Genomic DNA, 7511 nt, shown 5'->3' with positions numbered 1-7511 from the left:
CCTTTTTGAAATAAAAATAGTGCAGGTACATGGTTTAAACAAAGAAAGTCAGATTGCCCCAAAAGGTTTAAGAAGAAAAACAATAATGTTCTGTCCCTTTGATCCTAAGAGACTCCTTTTTAAAAACTTTTGGGCCAGACGCAGTGGCTCACGCCTGTAATCCCAGCACTTGGGGAAGCCGAGGCAGGCGGTTCACCTGAGGCCAGGAGTTCGAGACCAGACTGGCCAACATGGTGAAACCCTTGTCTCTACTAAAAATACAAAAACTAACCTGGCGTGGTGGTGGTCGCTTGTAGTCTCATCTACTAGGGAGGTTGAGGCAGGAGAATCACTTGAACTCGAGAGGCGGAGGTTGCAGTGAGCCGAGATCACGCCATTGCATTCTAGCCTGGGCAACAGCAGCAAATCTGTCTCAAAAAAAAAAAAAAAAAAAACAACTTTTACACCATCTAGTAGTTGTCTCCATTCCGTATGATTTGGAACATGCTTTCCGGCTACAGGCTTCTTAAGTAAGATCATCATCTTGCTTTTCCTGAGATGCATTATCTCCTGCTTCCATTAATTACCGGCTGATGAGGCTCAGTAGCAGGGCAGGGCCACTGGTGTACTGAGAACTGGATATTCACTGTCTTCGCATCCAAAGTTGTGTGGCGTCCCTCGCGCCGGGACCTCCTTGGCCACCCCGCGGTTCCCGAGCTAGAACCCGGCTTCCGGGCCCAGCACGCTCCAACTGCAGCCTGGCACAGTCCACGCCTCTGCTCAGGACTTGACCTTTCCCTTCGGCCTTCTTCGTGTCTTAGCACTTGGAGTCCCAGGGGAGATCTGAGGGATTCTCTAAACCCACAGCTGGAAGAAGGGACATCATACACGGCGGCTACCACAGTCTTTCCCAAGGACAGCCTGGCCATGGATGAAAAGGACCATCTCACAGGCCTTACATTCTGCTAGCCAGTATAGCCTAAAGCTCTGATATTCAAATATAGACTCTGAGGCTCCACCCGGGAGGATTCTCTAGGTTTGGGCAGGGCTTGGGAATCTTAACAAGCTCCTCAGGTGATTCTGTTACAGATGATCCAGGACCACTCTTTGAGAAACACTGTCCTCAGGAAATTACTTTTATTTATTTATTTTTTTCCGATCTCTTTCTAGTATTTTATTATTTTTAAATACAGAGATGGAGCCTCACTAGGATGCCCAGGCTAGTCTTGAACTCCTGGGCTCCAGAGATCCTCCTGCTTCAGCCTCCCAAAGTGCTGGGATTACAGGCATGAGCCACCATCCCTGCCAGGAAATTACTTTTAAAACAGATCTATTTGTATGAGATGTTCTCACAAAACTACTTAGAATAGCAAAAAATGTGATAAAGCTCCCAAACTCCACTGTTGGCCAGGATTAAACATTATACTTTATGGCTGGGTGCAGTGGCTCATGCCGGTAATCTCAACTCTTTGGGAGGCCGAGGCCAGTGGATCATCTGAGGTCAGGAGTTCGAGACCAGCTTGACCAATATGGTGAAGCCCCGTCTCTACTAAAATTACAAAAATTAGCCAGGCGTGCAGCATGTGCCTGTAGTCCCAGCTACTCAGGAGGCTGAGACAGGAGAATCGACTGAACCCAGGCGGCAGAGGTTGCAGTGAGCCGAGATGGTGCCACTGCACTCCAGCGAGAGACTCTGTCTCAAAAGAATATATATATATACTTTATTTTTATTTATTTATTTATTGAGATGGAGTCTCTCTCTATTGCCCAAAGTGGAGTGCAGTGGCACCATCTCGGTTCATTGCAACCTCTGCCTCCTGGGTTCAGGCGATTCTCCTTCCTCAGACTCCCAAGTAGCTGGGACTACAGGCACACGCCACCACGACTAGCTAAATTTTGTATTTTCAGTGGAGACGGGGTTCGCCTTGTTGGCCAGACTGGTCTCAAACTCCTGACCTCCAGTGATCCGCCTACCTCAGCCTCCCAAAGTGCTGGGATTACAGGCGTGAACCACTACACTCGGCCCAAATATTATACTTTAATGAATAAATGATATTTCACCATTAAACCTAAAAGGTCGTAGAACCGAAAGGAAAAAAAAAAAGTGTGTCTAAACATCCTGCTAAGACAAAAAAAGAAAAAAAAAAAGATCATAGAACCATAGATTGAAGGAAAGACCTAAATTGCCTTCAAATCATCTGTAGTGCCTGAGTGGCTTGCCTGTTCTCACAGCATGAATTCCCAGTTCTCATACAGTTTAAAAAAAAAAAAAGAAAGAAAAAAAAAATTATGAAAGATAGTGGCAACTAATAGGCCAAGCATGGTGGCTCTCGTCTGTAATCCAAGCACTTTGGGAGGCTGAGGCGGGTGGATCACCTGAGGTCAGGAGTTCAAGACAAGTCTGGCCAACATGGTGAAACCTCGTCTCTACTAAAAATACAAAAATTAACCACGTGCCTGTAATCCCAACTACTTGGGAGGCTGAGGCAGGAGAATCACTTGAACTTGGGAGGCAGAGGTTGCAGTGAGCTGTGATCGTGCCACTGCACTCCAGCCTGGGCAACAAGAGTGAAACTTGGTCTCAAAAAAGAAAGAAAGATAATGTAATCTAATAAAAGTAGAAAACAAGAGAGCTTGAGCCACCATTAGCAATTATAAGAAAAATTATGATAGATCAGAAAAGTCTTAGAAATCATTAGATTCTATCGTAAAGGGATTATGTGGATTTTTGTGGTAGAGGTTTGCTGACTGTGGAAGCACTTAAATACATCTTTAGAGAACTGTTCTAGTTTAAAGGAGTCTACAATGGGGATGGGGTGGAAGAGTTATATGGGATTATTGGGACAATTGAGCAAATTTGAATATGTACAATGTATTAGCTAACTTTATTGTTTCCTTTCTTGACAGAAATAATTATAGTTGTTGGCTGGGCATGGTGGCTCATGCCTGTAATCCCAACACTTTGGGAGGCCAAGAAGGGTGGATCACCTGAGGTCGGGAGTTCGAGACCAGCCTGACCAACATGGAGAAACCCCATCTCTACTAAAAATACAAAATTAGCCAGGCATGGTTACGAATGCCTGTAATCCAAGCTACTCGGGAGGCTGAGGCAGAAGAATGGCTTGAACCCAGGAGGTGGAGGTTGCGATGAGCCAAGATCATGCCATTGAACTCCAGCCTGGGCAACAAGAGTGAAACTCTGTCTCAAAAAAAAAAAAAAAAAAAAAAAAATTATGGTAGCACAGGAGAAAGCTCCTTAGGATATACATGCTGACCTATTTAGGAGAGAAGCATCATGATTTGGCAACTTACTTTTAATTATTTCAGCAGAAAAAAACTATAAATTTTTCAGGTACTTGGAGAGAGAGACAAAGCAAATGGAACACAACGGAAACAATGGATGAATCTAGGCAAACAGTATGAACATGTTCGTTATTCTTTCGTCTTTTCTGTAGGTTGGAAGTTTTTCAAAGCCACTTGGGGAAGAAAGTACAGGAATAAAGAAAGACTCTCACAGTTGGCCCCGTCACGAGATGGGCTCTCCACACATCTCCACCACTGCTGCCAGCAGAGGACCCTGAAATCCTAGGCTTTGCAGGGAGAGAGCTGGTTACTAGAGACTGCTTTTCAAGCAGCTTCCCAAATGTGACTGGACTCTGAGCTGACTGATTGTAGTGTGACGTCAGGCCACAAAGGGTGGGTAAATTCCAGTTTGTCTGGTACTGAGAAAAAAATAGGCCCTGTATCTGAAACAGCCCTGATAAGGTGCCTCCCTGGACATGAGTAATGGTCAGACCCAGGGGATGACCCAGGACTAAGAAAGCTGGACAATGGAAAGTCTGGAGCACTGTGACAAGGAAATTCTTCCCCTGAATTGCCTTTTCCTATTGAGATAAGATAGTACACAATAAAGCGCCAGGCTCAGAAGTGCTGCTGCCAATCTCAGCCGGAGCAGCTGGTGCTCGGTCCGGAGCTAAAGCACATTAGCACCCAGGGCTGTCAGCACCTGGGTTGTCTCTGGAAGGCCAGCTCTGGTAGGGGCAAGTCCTGACCCACACCACTCACCAGCTGTGGGACTCCAATTTTTGTTCATCAAAAAAAAGAAAAAGAAAAAATAAGTGTTCTCCTCTTCCACCTGTTTTACTGGGTGGTGGTTCCAAAACCTAAAAACCATGCCAGGCGCGATGCCTCACATCTGTAATCCCAGCACTTTGGGAGGCGGAGGCAGGTGGATCACCTGAGGTCAGGAGTTCAAGACCAGCCTGGCCAACGTGGTAAAACCCCATCTCTACTAAAAATACAGTAATTAGCCAGGTGTGGTAGCAGGCGCCTATAATCACAGCTACTCGGGAGGCAGAGGCAGGAGAATTGCTTGAACCCGGGAGGTGGAGGTTGCAGCGAGCCAAGATCGTGCCATTGCACTCCAGCCTGGGCAACAAGAACAAAACTCCATCTAAAAAAAAAAGAAACTACTAAAAGCAAACCATGAAAGGGCCTTTTTCCCCACTCCCAAATACTATAAAGGTATCAGTTATTGTTATTACTTCCTCATATGAAGCAGTTAGGTTTGTAGATGATCCCTCTTTTTTTTTTTTAAGACACAGGGTCTGGCTATATTGTCCAGCTGTTCTCAACCTGCTGACTCAGCGATCCTCCCACCTTACAGGATGTCTTTTAGGCTCTGAGGACCTTTTTACTGTGAGATTGTATGAGTCAAGTCCTTTGAACTTCTGAGGAGGCAGGATTGAGACACTTTGAAATTCCCCACTGTCTCCTGAGTGAGCAGAGTGACAGAAGCTGTTACCCTTTTAATAGCATCTTAACCCGGAAGTAGACCCCTGGGGGCAAGCAGTGACTCACCCACCCTGTCACGAATGAGTCAGTGTCCCAGCAGAGCAGGGGCTGGCAGCCTCCTTCTTCAAGGCATGGGAAAGAAGGCCTAGGCTCTGTCCTGGATATTGGTCTTGTCACATTGGGGGTGGTAGCGCAGAGCCCTGGAGAGAAGCTGACACCTTTGAATTGGTCTTTAGGAGGCGAGGACTGAGCTAATGGGCATGTGATACAGAGAAACACTGTGAGTCAGGATAAGGGAGAACCTTCATGTGGCCCTGTCTGAGCTGCAGTGGTTGCGGGGTTCCCTGTTACTGGAGTAATTCCCACACAGCCTCACCCCTCCTATAAAGATGTCTGGGGCCAGGCACAGTGGCTCATGCCTGTAATCCTAGCACTTTGGGAGACTGAGGCAGGCAGATCACTTCAGGCCAAGAGTTTGAGACCATCCTGACCAACATGATGAAACCCCATGAATTAGCTGGGTATCAAGGCATACACCTGTAATCCCAGCTACTCAGGAGGCTGAGGCAGGAGAGTCACTGGAATCTGGAAGGTGGAGGCTGCAGTGAGCCGAGATGGCACCAGTGCACTCCAGCCTGGGAGACAGAGAGACAGAGCGAGACTCCATCTCAGAAAAAAAAAAAAAAGAAGATATTTTGGGGAAGATGTATCATTGATCAGAGAGTTGGATCAGACAGCATGTCAAGGCTTCTTCAGTCTTAAGAATCTGAGCTATTTTTGCCTAGCAATGAACTTGCATTAACACATCTTCTGCTTAGTAGCCACATTCTGAACTTCTTTTTTCTTTTTTTTACATTTTTTGGAGAGACAGGGTCTCTCTCTGATCTTGTGGTCCCTGTCCCAGGAACTGACTCAGCACAAGAGGACAGCTTCAGCTTTCTATGATTTTATCCCTGATGAGTCAGCACTCCTGACTCACGGCTTGCTCTCACCCACCACGTTGTTCTTAAAAACTCTGCTCTCCCTTCCGCGTTACCTGCCGAGGGCTCCGTATGGCATTGTTCTGGATTCCCGTAACTTAAAGGGAAACTTTCACCACGTCCGGAGCCCTTGATGTCTTGCAAATGAAGGAGGAGGATGTCCTTAAGTTCCTGGCAGCAGGAACCTATTTAAGTGGCACCAACCCTGACTTCCAGATGGAGCAGTATATCTATAAAAGGAAAAGTGATGGCGTCTACATCATAAATCTGAAGAGGACCTGGGAGAAGCTTCTCCTGGCAGCTCGTGCCATTGTTGCCATTGAAAACCCTGCTGATGTCAGTGTTATATCTTCCAGGAATACTGGCCAGAGGGCCATGCTGGAGTTTGCTGCTGCCACTGGAGCCACTCCAATTGCTGCCGCTTCACTCCTGGAACCTTCTTCACCAACCAGATCCAGGCAGCCTTCCGGGAGCCACGGCTGCTTGTGGTTACTGACCCCAGGGCTGACCACCAGCCTCTCACGGAGGCGTCTTATGTTAACCTACCTACCATTGCTCTGTGTAACACAGATTCTCCTCTGCGCTATGTGGACATTGCCATCCCATGCAGCAACAAGGGAGCTCACTCAGAGGGTTTGATGTGGTGGATGCTGGCTCGGGAAGTTTTGCGCATGTGTGGCACCATTTCCCGTGAACACCCGTGGGAGGTCATGCCTGATCTCTACTTCTACAGAGATCCTGAAGAGATTGAAAAAGAAGAGCAGGCTGCTGCTGAAAAGGCTGTGAGCAAGGAGGAATTTCAGGGCGAACGGACTGCTCCAGCTCCTGAGTTCACTGCTACTCAGCCTGAGGTTGCCGACTGGTCTGAAGGCATGCAGGTGCCCTCTGTGCCTATCCAGCAGTTCCCTACTGAAGACTGGAGCGCCCAGCCTGCCACGGAAGACTGGTGTGCAGCTCCCACTGCTCAGGCCACTGAATGGGTAGGAGCAACCACTGAATGGTCTTAAGCTGTTCTTATGTGGGCTCTTAAACAACATATAAGATTCATGGAAAATAAACATCGAGTTTCTAAAAGTTGTGTTCATTTATTTTGTTTTTGTTTTTTTAATAAAGACGGGATTTCACCATGTTGGTCAGTCTTGAACTCCTGATCTGCCCACCTTGGCCTCCAAAGTGCTTGGATTACAGGTGTGAGCCACCACACCCGGCCTATTTTGGTTTTTTATTCCAGATCAGAATACCTGGGATTTCATACCAAAGTATAACAATAAATACATGTCTTGACATGAATTGTACTGCCAAAAAAAAACAAAAACAAAAACAAAAACTCTGCTCCCTGAATGCCCGAATGCTGGGGAGACTGATTTGAGTGATAATGAAAGTCTCCCACGCAGCCGGCCCTGTGTGAATTACTCTTTCTCTATTGCAATTCCCCTGTCTTGATAAATAGGCTCTGCCTAGGCTTTGGGCAAGGTGAACCCATTGGGTGGTTACAGGAACAGTGCTGCCTGCTCCCTGGGGGCCGTGCGTGTGACTGAGATAATGCAGTCCTTTCCAACCCCAGCTGTGCAGCAGAATCGCTTGTGGATTGTTTTCGTTTCTGATTTCAGATTTCCTGGCCCCAGCCTTCATGTATTCTAACTCAGTGGATCTGGGCTGAGGCCCCTGTAATCTGTGTGATTTGCTTTCACAAATTTAGGGGTAGAAATAATGTCATATCATTTTTGTTTTTCCAGTTCTGCACTCAAGTGGGCACAT

General features: G+C 46.9%; 1 pseudogene; it reads left to right on the top strand.

Annotated features, from left to right (window-relative positions):
- The first annotated feature begins 483 nt into the window (after positions 1 to 483).
- Positions 484 to 6760, top strand: LOC105714855 (small ribosomal subunit protein uS2-like; annotated as a pseudogene).
- The last annotated feature ends 751 nt before the right edge of the window (positions 6761 to 7511 follow it).

The sequence above is a fragment of the Aotus nancymaae genome, unplaced genomic scaffold (genome assembly GCF_030222135.1).
Source record: "Aotus nancymaae isolate 86718 unplaced genomic scaffold, 86718_ANA_hifiasm-v0.15.2.pri h1tg000067l, whole genome shotgun sequence".
Taxonomy (NCBI): Eukaryota; Metazoa; Chordata; class Mammalia; order Primates; family Aotidae; genus Aotus; species Aotus nancymaae.
This window is presented reverse-complemented; position numbering and strand designations above follow the sequence as displayed.